Source organism: Coturnix japonica, chromosome 1 (assembly GCF_054131305.1).
Source record: "Coturnix japonica strain WE chromosome 1, WE-NBRP24, whole genome shotgun sequence".
NCBI lineage: Eukaryota > Metazoa > Chordata > Aves > Galliformes > Phasianidae > Coturnix > Coturnix japonica.
Window position 1 is genome coordinate 171,690,368 of NC_140663.1, and position 13,815 is coordinate 171,704,182.

The 13,815-nt window shown below is 37.7% G+C and overlaps 1 protein-coding gene across 7 annotated transcripts in view; it reads right to left on the reverse strand.

The window, feature by feature from the left end:
• Positions 1–13,815, reverse strand: part of TMEM135 (transmembrane protein 135) — a 165,914-nt gene that overhangs the window by 77,656 nt on the left and 74,443 nt on the right. The gene's annotated exons all lie outside the window — the stretch shown is intronic.

Genomic DNA, 13,815 nt, shown 5'->3' on the forward strand with positions numbered 1-13,815 from the left:
AATGGATATGCCAGCAATAAGAGCAACTTTGACTGATTTTGTAGCTGGGAGGAAACTGCGCTGCTCTGATTAGTTTGGCGAGGACAGCAAAGGGGAGATGTCAGCATCTGCTGGACAGACAGACAGTATGGAAGCATAGAGACACATCCACCGCTGTGAGAAGGACCCAAGTGGCACTGGATCCATTCTGAACCATTCTGCTCAGGTTTTCTAAAATGCCCCATAGCTTTTGAATGCACAAAGTGTTCTTTCCGCTTCCGACAAAAAAGCACAGCATTTAAGCATCCAACAGCTGTAGCTTTTCATTCCAGAAGTGTTTCACCAGCATCTGTAACATAATCTCAGATCATAATTTTGTTTGCACAAAAATGCCTTGGTGAGCGACTGAGGGAGGACCCGTCTCTCAGCCAGTCATCTGTCATTGCTGTCACTGTGTCTGCTCTGAAACAGCAATTCAGGGTCAGCTGCACTGAAATCTCACACTGCTATTTTATATATGTGGGCAAATCCTAAACATTTATTAGTTATTAGAGGCAGTGAAAATACATTTCTCTTTATTGTATCTTGGGATAAATGACCTCTGTTGCTACATTAGCGGATCAGTGGCCATATAAACAATTAATACATTGTTAGCAAAGTACTAATGAGTGACATATTACAATATCCTGCAGTTAGCCTGAAAACTTAATGAAATTAATACAGTCCCACGAAGCTAACGAAAACAGTTTACCACAGTGGTATACTTTGTCTTTTGTGTTAATAGTTCCATTATTTATAACAATATTTCCCACATCCCTGTCATAAAGTAATCAAAATATTTTGTGAACCTCAATGCTAAGTGCTGTTTTCAGCATATGCATATACCTAAACTGATATAAACTATATTGTTGAATTATTAGTGCACCAAAATGGAAGCAAAATGCTCATTTATGAAATTCTTCTGAGTACAGACAACTGTTGAAAAGTCATATTTGCCAAGTAAATATATAATGTCTCACATTCAAACTATTACTTGATAACTAGTGTCTGTAACAGGCTACGCTATTTATCAGCTGCTGCTTCTATTTCAGATGAAGAAAAAGAGAATGAGTTTTGAGACTTCGAATGCATATCAACAACTTGGAAACAAATATCGATCAACCTTTCCTCCACACATCATCACCATCATCATTCAGACAAACAGTGAAGGACACTTTCTTTAATTCTTAAAAAATGATTCTACGCTCAGATTTGATTGTGCAAAAAAGTTGCAGTTGAAATATTCTGAGTTTCAGCAATGGAAAAAAAGAGTTTTTTTCTTCAGAAATATGTTAGTAAACATGTGAGTGCTTCCAAACTTCTGGAATTCAGAACATTTTTCTCACGATGTTCCAAACCTTCTGGAGAATTGTACCCATGAATGTTTCTCTTGCGCTCAACCCTTCTGAAATAATCCTTCTGAAATAAAACTGAGTTCAAGGGCATGCAGATGACACAAGGAACAATTAATCTAAGTTTTTCTTGCAAATTTACACAAAGTCCAATCAGTTGTAATGAAATCCACGGGAGAGGAGTACATTGTGTTCAGAATATGGTTATTGAGAAAGAAGGATTTCCACATCTGCCTCTGGACAGTTCCATTCTGCACACTGTACAATGACACAGCTCAGATGAAGGAAAGAAAATTCAGAGGACTAACTTAAAAACAACTGCTGAGCTCTTCTTACAGAGAAGTAAAATCCAACACATACATGGGGGTCAATGTGCCCGTCTTACAAGAGCAAGTTTTTAAACCAAACAATTAATCTCCACACGTTTTGGTGATGTATGCAAGGAGAGATCAGTGCTATTAGGAGTTTCCCAATAAAACTATAGATAGCACAGCGTCGTCTTCTACAGAATAAAGCTTAGCTTCCAAACCTCAATGAAATTCAAGAAGTAATCAGGATGCAGTGATTCCTCTAACACCCCAACAGTGTAATTAGTCACAAAATTTTAAGGGTCATATTTACAGAGCAGCCCTTGTTATTATTGGATGGCTGAAGAAAACAGCCAAGGCATTGGGATTTAGATCCAGTGCAACCCCAAACTGCATGAGACCACTTGAGTCATAAAGATCCATTAATGTGCTCATGATAGGAATTAAGTAAAGCTATTGCATACTAAAACAGAACAATCAGTAACGTGTTATCTTCACAGATGGAAAGACCAGAAGTCTACTTTTCACTTTCACTCATGTGACTGGATTACTATCCAAGTCACATATGGACATATTAATACTATATTTTTTCTAACCTTTTCTCAAGTTTACTTAGCTAGTTAACTGGAACTGGAATTATCTCTTATTACCTTCTTGTGGTTTTTGACACGTTGCTGGTGCAACTGTAATTCAATTCCCTAAGTCCACATGCCTTGAATTACTTTGTGACATAGTGGCTTTTGCCAAAGGCTGCAACCTCATTGATGAGAGGAGCTGAATCAAGACTGCGTAGCAAAGACTTACCAAGGGGCATCAATTTCATTTGGTCTAGTGAACTTCAGCCTCAGCATTTCAAAGTAAGAGTACACGGAATGGAAAAACAGGTTTAGAAAGGAACCAACCAACAGTGCTACAAGCCAATCCATAAAATCAACCATTGGAAGCTGTATTTATGAATTTGAGGAGAAACTTTGGCGCTGTTTTTTAAATAGCTGTTTACTCCCCCCAAAAATCTGCTCCTTCATTATGAGAAATACCCAGATACACCAACTTCATTTCTAGAGATTCCAAATATAAGCCTAAAATTGTGCTCACGTCAAGTCTCTACTTGCAGGCTTAAATTATTATTTCCTGCCCAGTAAAAAATTTAAGTTGTCCTTTTCATTAAATACTGTTGAAATCAAGGGGACATATACAAACACTTAAATTCACTCCCTACTGAGTAAAGCACTAGAGCATGTGCTAATGTGCCTTTGAGAATTAGTGTCCTATGCTGTACTCTCTTGTAAATACTTAGGCATGTCTTCAATATGTTACCATTAATACTTCAAGTAATAAAAAAAGCCCAATGCTGTTAGCGGGAATAAAACTTCAAGCACTACTGAGGAGGTAACTGTACTGAACGGATTGCGCAACTGTAATATCACTGCTCTTTGTAAATGAAAATTCTCATGAAGTTGTGCATGAAATTTATCTACACAAAGAGATAAGAGTGAAGGAGTAAAAGTCTGCAGGGGAGAAATAAAATACAGAAATAAAACAAATTACCATCACAGATGGCAAACAGAAAAGTCAAATTTCTCTGCTTAGCTTACACCTTTTTTTAAGAACTTACTGGATTTCAACAGGGGAGGAAAATAAACAACAACACAATGTTTGTATTTTAAATTCTACATAATTAACAGCCAGTCCTTCTCTTTGCTGCAATCAGAACCTCCATATAGGAAAATATAAGCCAATTGATGCCATATGGCCCTCCAAATTGTTATTCCAGATGTATTCCTTGGAGTCACAGAATTGAAGTTCCTGTTTCCTTTAAATAACACATTCCTAATAACTCAGATAAAGCAATATTGACTATAAAGTCATTTGTTAATATGATTTCTTTTATATTCAGTTCCTTTGTCATTTTTCTGGTCACCTTTGTGCAAATTCAAGAAACTATTTAACTATGAGATATTAAGTGCACAGATCCACCTAGCTTCAGCTTTTAGCCTGAGATTCCTGTGTCTAGCATGGTGACCTTACATGTACAGGCATCTGAGAACTAAGCTGCACATGCTATTTTTTATTAACACAGAAGAGCTTTCACTTGCTCACAACACTTGTTTTTAAGTAGCTGCATTTTCCTTACCTTTGTCTTTGCCTTTAGCCTGTAGCAAAGAAGCAAAAACACATAATGCACAATTCTGTGGTAATATTTGCTTAATTAGAGGTTAACGCGGCTAAGTACCGCTACCAGAAACTCAGAAATGGTGATGGGAGTGTGAGCAATTGCTTTCCTGCATTGCCCTGCCAACAACCTCAACCTCGTTGAGCCATTTTCTCTAAGGGCTAGAAGTAATTAAGTTTCATTGCTAAATCACTCTTGAGCCTGTCTTGAGCAGAAAAATCACTTATGTTTAATTGCATGCGGTGATGTGGTGAGCAGTCTGTTAGGCAGACTGCAGATAGCAGTTCATTTTCTGCAGCTCTGCAGGGTGCTTAAAAATGAAAGGTCATTATTTTATTCAGGTAGTCATCGGTATAATACATATTTCCTACAGAAAACAGTACTGCTTAAAAATGTTCATTATTGGAGTTTGTGTTATAGCATTATGTATATATTTCATTAAATGTTCATATTGAATATTCATTGAGTTTAAAAAGATGAGTTTCTGAAACTTAGAAACAACTAAACTAAATATTAATTCTACTATTATAAGCAAATATTTAATATTCAATACAATTTAATCAAGTATATTACATAGTTAAAAAACAAGAGTATATGTAATAAACAACAACCTGCCTGTCATTTTCAATATATATAGATGCATGTTAAATGTACATGTGCATAATCATACACAAACACACCTGAATGCATGCACATGTCACTGGGAAAGCTCCCTGTGACCTTAAGGAACTGCACACACTGTTTGTTAAACAGAACCACATATTTTTCACCTGATTCCATCATGAAAGAATTAGTTTCCATAAAATTGCAACTGACGGGAACAGATTGGTTTCATGGTTCAGAGCAGGAGGATTGTTCCAGCAACCCAAGCATGCTAACCTTCCTGCTGCTGCCAGGCAAGACCTGCCACTAGCCCAGCTACCCCACACTATGCTGCTAGTCAAGAAAAATAATATGTATGTTTGTTTTTTTTTCATAGAAGAAAACAATTTAATACACTAAAAACTTTACAATGGAGTCACCAGAGAACTTTTACAACAGAGTTTAATTAGCACATGCTATTAGTGTTTCATGAAGCACCCTCACACTTGAGCAATGACATTTGACCTTTCCCATAACAAAGAGTTGCTTTGCATTTGTAGAGGTATTCCGCTGTCTAAGGCTAGACTGCTCTCCTGAACATGACACAGGCACAGGGCTGGTCTCCAAGAACCAACTCACAAAGTCCTTCATTTACAAGAAAGAAGAACAAAGACTTTAAGCATGAACTGATTTCAGACCACTGGAACATGGCATCAGAGGTCCAAGGAAGCCAGCTTTGCTCAACAGATGACGATCCCAACCTGCCTTAAAGCAGAGATACCCCAGTCTCTGCCCTCTTGTAATCAATCCACTAGAAACACTATCCAATATTAGGTTGGGTATTAAGAAAAGTTTATTCTCAGAAGGAGTGGACAGGCATTGGCACAGGCTGCCCAAGGAAGCAGTGGAGTCAACATTTCTGGAAGTCTTCAAGAACCACGGAGATGTGGCACTGAGGGATGTGGTTCTTAGTGGGCATGGTGGGGATGGGTTGGCGGTTAGACTAGGTGATCATGGTGGTCTTTCCAACCTTAATGACATTATGACTCTATGATCACAACTTGGGTCTCACCGTTCCCAGCTGTGGTAGACAACTTTCCTGAGAATCTGTGAAAACGAAGAGTACTCTCATGCACCTTCACTTTTGGGGATGTTATCCTAAGATCCTTAGTGTAAAAACTGGAGATTTTTGTCCTAGATACTGCACTTAGAATTTAGAAGGAGATTATATAGGGAATATTTAAATTCTAGATTTTGTATGCTATTTATTGTCCATATATTTAAGTGCCATTATTCTAGTTTTACAAATAAAGAAAAATGTACAGCAAGATTTCATGCAGCATGATTTCAAATGTACAGCATGATTTCAAACTAAAAGAAGAGAGATTTAGACTGGACATAAGAAAGAAGTTGTTTATGATAAGGGTGGTAAAACACTGGAACGGGTTGCCCAGAGCTGTGGTGGATATCCCATCCATGAAGACATTCACAAGGCCAGGTTGGACTGGGCTCTGAGCAACATGATTTAACCGTAGTTGTCTGTTCATTTCAGGAGGGCTGTACTAGATGGCCTTCTGAACCACCTGTGAATGTGAATCACCAATTCTGTGACTCTATGACTGATAATTCAGGCAGAGCCTCTCTTCACAGAAGAGGTGCTCCAGTCCCTTCATCTTTGTGGTGGCCCTTCACTGGACAGATTACAGCAGTGCTGAATACAAGGGCAGAATCATCTCCTTCAGTCTGCCAGCAGCACTCCTCCCAGCACCATCCCATTAGCCTTCTTTGCAGCAAAGGCACAGTTATTAAAGCCAACTACTTTTTTTGTGCATATTTAGTCATCTAACATATGAATAGTGGGCACCAAATATTTTGAACTGGGGAGAAAGAATGAGTACATTAAAGATGCAACTGGGCATGAAGAAACACAGTGATATCCTTTTATCCCCTATTACCTGACCAGAGGAAAAAGCCTATGATGCCTCCCATCTGTCCAGGTTTTATTTTCTTGTCAACATGATTTTACCAATCAATTGTGATTTGAGGAACAGCCATGAGCCACTCCTTCATCTGTCAATGAAATGGGAGGACATAACTCTAACAAACTGAAGTCAGTGATAATTCCAAAGAGCAGGCATGAAACACCAACTATCGCTTTAACACGATTGTTGTATTTGCATTGTTCTCCTAAAGGAATATTAATTTTCATCAACTGGGAATTATTCGATGCAAACATTTACACTAAAGTTGAAGTATCCCATCTTCAAAGTGAATCTACACATAGCATAAGAAATTAATTAGATGGCATGCATTTATTTTTATTGTAACAGATTAAAGAAAATGACAAAGGCAGGACACCACTGGCAAGACTATTAGTCCAATAACTCGAGTGAAATTGCTGGCGTGAAAACTAAAGATCAATTGATTGTATGTTTCACTCCTCTCTCCTGCATGTATTTAGCATTCTTAAATGCATAGAGGAATGAGAACACACCCTTAGCTTTATGAATTTAAACAGCTTTTCACAATTTCCTATTTATTCAGCTTTTCAAATGCTTAAACATAACGTCATTGCCATCACCAGCAGACTGAGAAAGAGGCATGACTCAAATACCATCCTCCTGCAACAGCTATTGTGCTTCTGCTAATGTTTGGAAGTACAGCTCTCCCTATAGATTATCTCCGCTCTGGCAGAACAATGCAGTTCCCAGACCATGTCTTTGGAGGCAGGGTCTAAGTGTAAAGCGAGATGATGGTTCCATTATAAGGCCATGGCATGTAAGACCAACATTTAAATATTTACAAAACAGATGCTGTTGTGTTACAGAAATGCCTGTATTTGAACTGACAATCAAAAACTGTATTTTTAATAAGAAAGAAATTAAGAAATGTCGTTATCTTAAGAAACTTTGTATGTTTCCCAGATACCATATTTCTTAGTCACGAGATGCCACGTTAAACAAATACTAAATTGGAAAGTAAATGTATTTCCTTATGTTTGGTTTTGTTGTCATAATTTTCTACTGTCTGCTTTTGCCTCACACTTGCTGTTTTGCTGATGAGAAAGAATAAGAAACCTGGAGAATACATGACAAGTAAAAGGAAATTTTAAGAGAGAGGTAAATCTTTAAAGTACGTAATTCTTTCCTTTCTTTGCTGCTTGTCAAAAACTTCTTGGTGGAAGATATCTGGCAAATATTTCTGAGCTTAATGCAATATACATTTGAAACTCATGTTTTACTTTACAAAGGGGAAGTTATGATTATAAGAAGGTAAATAAATACCACCCGCCTGCATTAAAAATCTGTTTTATAACAGAAACAACACATAGCATGACATGTAAAACATTCTAAATGCTAAACCCCATTATTCCAGTCTCCAAAAAGCAGACAGACTACATTGCTCGTGCATTAAAAGAAAACTGCAAAGCATTAATCACTTAGATAAAAGCATTAACATTTAATTCTCTAAGATTCCAAACCTGAGTGCTATCTATTTAAAGTGATTCTTCTCATATTCTGCAACAGTTATCCTATTTTCTTATATTTCTACCTTAGATTTGAAGCATACACAATATGTACAGTGTATTCATTTGGCAAGCTCCCTACCTTATGAATCCCACTGCTTCACTTTAGAACTATCCTGAATACATCAATATATTTCAGGGTGTATATATATATATATATATATATATATAATATAATATGCATCAATAAAACTTCAGGCAAATTATATATTAAAAGAGAAGAAGACTTCTTCACATTCAACTAACGCTTTGAGACAAATTCATCTTCTTCTCATTATTAGAAATGACTCCCAGCCTACAAAGCACATCGATAGGACAGTCCTGCACAGTGTAGGACCGAAGATGCAGTGACATGGCTGCAATCACCTTCGTATAGCTGAGCACGTGGCAGAAACATCACTCAGACACTGAACAGCTTGAAGGGGATCTGGTAATTATCCTCTTTAGGGATGTGTGGCACTCTCTCTTTCCAGATTCAGTTTTCACTTTATTTAATCAGAAGGACTATGCACTTTTAATTTACTGCCAGGTATTATTAATGTACGCAGGTCAGACTTCAACAATTAAATTACTTTGAGCTGTTCAAAATTCAGACCTGCCAGAAGGGTTTTCCAGAGAGCAACACAAATTTTAAAGCAGTACTGACACACACTCCAAAAAACAACCTTAAGTAAGTGGACTGTAGGACATTTCTATGCTCAAGGATATGTTTTACCCATTTGCTGTTTTACAAGCAGACTCAAAATCATTTCCAGAGAAGTTTTCAGTAGGCAGAAATGTAAAAGGTACGTACGTCCCCAGTTCCTACCAATGGCTTTTGTTTGTTCAGATTTACTTTCTTTAATACTGCTTTTAAAATTTTTTAATATATATTTTTTTAATAGTTAAAAATGAAACTGTTCTGTCCCCTGAAGACACAGAGAAGTAATCACCCTTTAAAGGAAAAGGGACTCAGATCTGCCCCTGAGTAATGGCTTCTTTTGCTTTTGCAAAGTAATTCCTTTCAAAAATAAGAGTGTTGGGTAAGAGAAGTGAACGCTGAAACATATTGGCTGTTTGGATCTTACGCCACATATTCAGAAAACTTGGTTTGGTTAAAGTAAATTGACATTGTTTCTGTAACATATTACAGAAAAAAAAATACACATATTTCTTTGTGCTAGCAACCCTCAACCAGGAGGGAAAGAAAACACCAAATAAGTTCCAAGAGACTGACAATACTACTTTGAAGGCAGGAAAAGACCATGAATGTTGTGACATTGCCTTACAAGACCTTAAGTTTCATTGTAGCAAACCAAATTTCTTTCGTATATGTCAAACACAGTTTGCTATGAAGCATTTCAATTTCCAGTGAGAGCAAATGAGACTTGCTCTGACCAACAGCACTCTTTGAAAGAGCCATTGGCTAGAAACAGAAGGTTTAAAGAGTAGAGAGCTGTCAGGGCTGTAGTTGGAGTGTCTCCAGTGCTGTAAGATTTATGTAAATCTGAGAAAACATCTTTCCTCACATATTAACATGACAGTCACAGAGTATTCAAGACAAAAGAGTGGAAATCAGAGATGTCAGGGTAGTCTGTGAGAGCAGAACTTTTGAACCCCTGGCAATAATGACATCTTTGTGATAGGAAGGCAAAAGGGTAAGGATCAGATGTCTGGGATCACGTTGCCATTTGGTTTCTAACGTGCCTGTAAGTGATTAGGCCTGGTATGCCCTCGGGCTGAAATCACAGGAAGCGGAGTGCCCAAGGCAATTATATTTGAATGAAAATTCATCTCGAGTGATTCACAATACCTCTCACAATCTACAATGATGGTGTTTATGAAGCCTTCCTGCATGTCATGCATTACAAATGAAGCTGGCTGAAAACACAGGCAGATAGAACTGCAATAGAACTCAAAGCTTAAAAGTCAAATCTTGAAATCAGTGATTTCTAGAATAAGTCCCTGCACGCAGAAGGGAGATCATCATGTTAATGACTGCCCTACACCTTGTCACCTTCACAGTACAGAACTAAGAATAATAATTGGCATGTCCTAAGATCTCTTTCAAACTGCTCTAATGACAAGTACAATCATGAAGACTCTTCTCATGAATATATACACATATTACAGTTTTGCTACTACTAATAAAGGTTATTGTCTACCTGATCTAATTACGTAGCTGAAGCTGACAGGAGTCTACACTGCACCCTGTCCCAATGGATGAGGAAGAAAAGGGGCCTTTCCCAGGTAAAAATTCTATCTTTTAAAAAAAAAGAAAATAAGGAAAAAAACATTCATAGTGAAAAAGAACCTATGCGTGCATGCACATATATGTGTACATACACAGACAATGGTTGTTAGAAATGTAGCTTCACTAACTGCTGGGTTTTGTGGTTTTGTGATCCACAAAAGCAAAAAATGAATGCTTTCACAATGCATTCAGCTTTTTATAACATTTTAAAATGTGTTATTGACTTTAATAGAATTATACTGAAGTATATATACACCCCTTCATATAGCAAAGACATCTGTAGGTTAGTTCTACAAGGTTCAACAAGGATTATCACAACAATCCTTATATCACACAAACATAAGGATTGCTCATTTGGAAATGATTGCATTGCTGTTGTTATGATCTTTCTTATTCAGGCCAATGAAAACTGATTTTATCCCAAGTGTCTCCTTGGTGCTTTATTTAAAGCTTGAACTCAAGTCACATTGGTAGAGCCATGGCTGTTGGACATGGTCATCCCACACCCATCCCAAGCACAAACTGGAAGGCAGACGATAAAGTCCATAGAACTAACATAAGAACTGTTGCATAACAAAGTATTTCACATTGCTATTGCCACTTTTATGAGTCTACTTCTAAAGATAAATAATATACTGCATTTTCATTAATCGCCTTGTGGGACAGATATCTCCCCAGGTAGGGCAGCTAAATCTAACCATTACTGCAAACAGACTCTCTCAGAATTACACATTTTGGAAATCCCTTTTCATATATGCCTATCATATAGTTTGTGACGTTAATGAAACGCAGCCTGAGGCTTCTGTACTTAAGCTCTGCTGCATATATTGGTGCACTCACATCTGCCCATACAATCTTTGCATCATCTTAAAATGAGCTTGAAGTGAGGCCCCCGCATCGAGTACTGTGTTCAGTTTTGGGCACCTCAGTACAGGAAAAACACAGAGGTGCTGGAGCAGGTCTAAAGAAGGGAAACAAGGCTTGTGAAGGGCTTGGAGAATATACCCTATGCGGAGAGACTGAAGGAACTGGGGCTGTTTAGTCTGGGGAAAAGGAGGCTGACGGGGGACCATATTGCTCTCCTTCAGTACCTGAAAGGTGCTTACAGTGAGAGCGAGGTTGGTCTCTTCTCACTGGTGACAGGACAAGGGGAAATGGCCTCAAGTTGCACCAGGGTAAGTTTAGGTTAGATATCAGGAAAAACTTCTTTACAGAAAGGGTTGCTAAGCACTGGAATAGGCTGCCCAGGGAGGTGGTTGAGTCACCATCCCTGGATATGTTTAAAAACCATTTGGATGTGATGCTCAGGGACATGATTTAGCTGAGGGTTGTTAGTTAGGGTGGTGTGGTTAAGTTGTGGTTGGGCTTGATGATCTTTAAGGTCTTTTCCAACCTGAGCAATTCTATGATTCTGTGATGAAAACCTACAAGGTTCTGCCCCACGCTCCACCCTCAGGACAAACAGCTGACGGAAATAACTCATTAACAAGGCAACATATTGATTCCTGAAAATGAAGTCTCCTGGGTTTGATTCCCTCCCAGGGATACTATAATGTTTCAGTCAAACCAAAAGCAATACCACTGTCAAGAAGATTCTTCAGGAACCTTTATGATCTAAATTTCAATGTCTATTAGCATAATGTACACAAATTTGTAACTGCTTTTGGCAGGACGATTTTCTAAACTATCAACAGTAAATTTACGAGCCACATACAAAAGTCAAATATCCAGCATCACCTCATCTTTCAATCCCTTCGAGGATAATTAAAGCAAGATTCAAAAGTTCTGTAAGCTTTATTACTTGAGTTCAAGGAACAGGAAAAGGGTGGAAGCACCAGAAAAGACATTAACCCTAAACAAGGAGTATTATAAATCCACCTCTGGATGACAACTGGATTATAATGAGTAACCTTTCACGCATTCTGTTTTGTCTGCATAGAAGAAATGTTTCTCCATTAAACTATTTAGCATACTGTAATTTTTAAGAAGAATTTAAAGCAAATAAGTATCTGCATTTTCTTCTAGAATTCAACATTCTTGCTCCCTTTTAAATATTAAAGGGATCTATAATCTAAATATTGTTAGGAAAGCCCAAAAGGACTTTTGCACATTTGGATTGATGCCCACGTAGTTTGGAACTGCCAATAAACAAGTTGTTCAGCTTCCATTTCAGCTGCCAACTTCACACTTCTCAAACAGAATGCAATCAACTTTAGCTCACACTCAGCTTTTGTTCTGGCTTCCTTTCTAGTTACGCACCATGCAAACATTTAGCAATTTCTTGGAAGAGGTAAAAAAAAATTAATATGGCTCTTGATAATTATATTTCCTCTGGAAAAAAAAGAAAATAACTTCACTCGATTAATATCTAATATAATATTTTCTAACTAATAAATTACAGTTCCACAGTGAAATGTAGTGAAGAGATCTTCTGTGAGTCATAGTAATTTTTGCTCTTCATAGAGCCTGACAAGAGTATGAGAAAGAAAAGAGGCCTATTTATTTTTCTCATTACATGAACTGATTTACAATTAAGCCCCAGGAATGCCCAGGTTATGGTGTCACAGGACTCTCACAGTGCACCATCACAACACAGAAGTGTTTTCGTCCACTTCCTTCCTTCCTATTCATAGCTACAACCTCACTCTGCTTATCTGCCTGTTGGTCTCTAACCCTTGAGGCTAATTAATTGAAAAAGATCAGAGGAAGTATCTGAAGAAGAAACACAAACATTTTCTACCACATCATTTCTATGACGTACAATGTGTAAGATACACAAATTGCTCACAACGGAGATCATTATGGCTGTAAATGCCCCAGATTCTTTCATAAGAATCATTTGAGTCATACTTCACACTGTCCATCAGGTATCTACAAGGATGGAGATTTCACACGCTGTCTGGCCAACTTCTTCATTTAAACACATAAAATTATCTGGTTAATTTAATAAAATTAAACACATAAAAAAAAGTATCTTTCCCTGAAAAAATCTAAACAGAGAGAACATAGAAGCATTGCACATATTCTATAACTACCACTCCTGAAAGCTGCATTACATTCAGTATGAAATAATGAAGAGCAGAACACAAAACATGGAAAGGATCATATTCAGAAAAGCAAAAAACTAAACAGTGTCAGGACAGGAAATCGTAGAATCATAGAATTCATAGAATCACAGAATGGCCTGGGTTGAAAAGGACCACAGTGATCATCCAGTTTCAACCCCCCTGCTGTGTGCAGGGTCACCAGCCACCAGACCAGGCTGCCCAGAGCCACATCCAGCCTGGCCTTGAATGCCTCCAGGGATGGGGCATCCACAACCTCTTGGGGCGAATCTTAGGTACTTCTTCAGAAACAGATGCAAAGATATATGACTTTCTTTCAAAAGAAAAAAGACAACTTCATCAGCACAAAGAACACTGTAGAGCACAGCTGGGCTCCCAAGAGAAGTTTTGTTGATCCTAAATTGAATGCTGTGTCTACTAAACAAACTTTTCATAAGTTTAGCTAAGAATTTGATGAAAATCAGATTGCCATGGGGAAAAAAAAAGTTTCTACATTAAAATCCTTTATACTGCTGCATCCAGCAGTGGCAATGTCCAGATCAGTTTGTTCTCATTTTC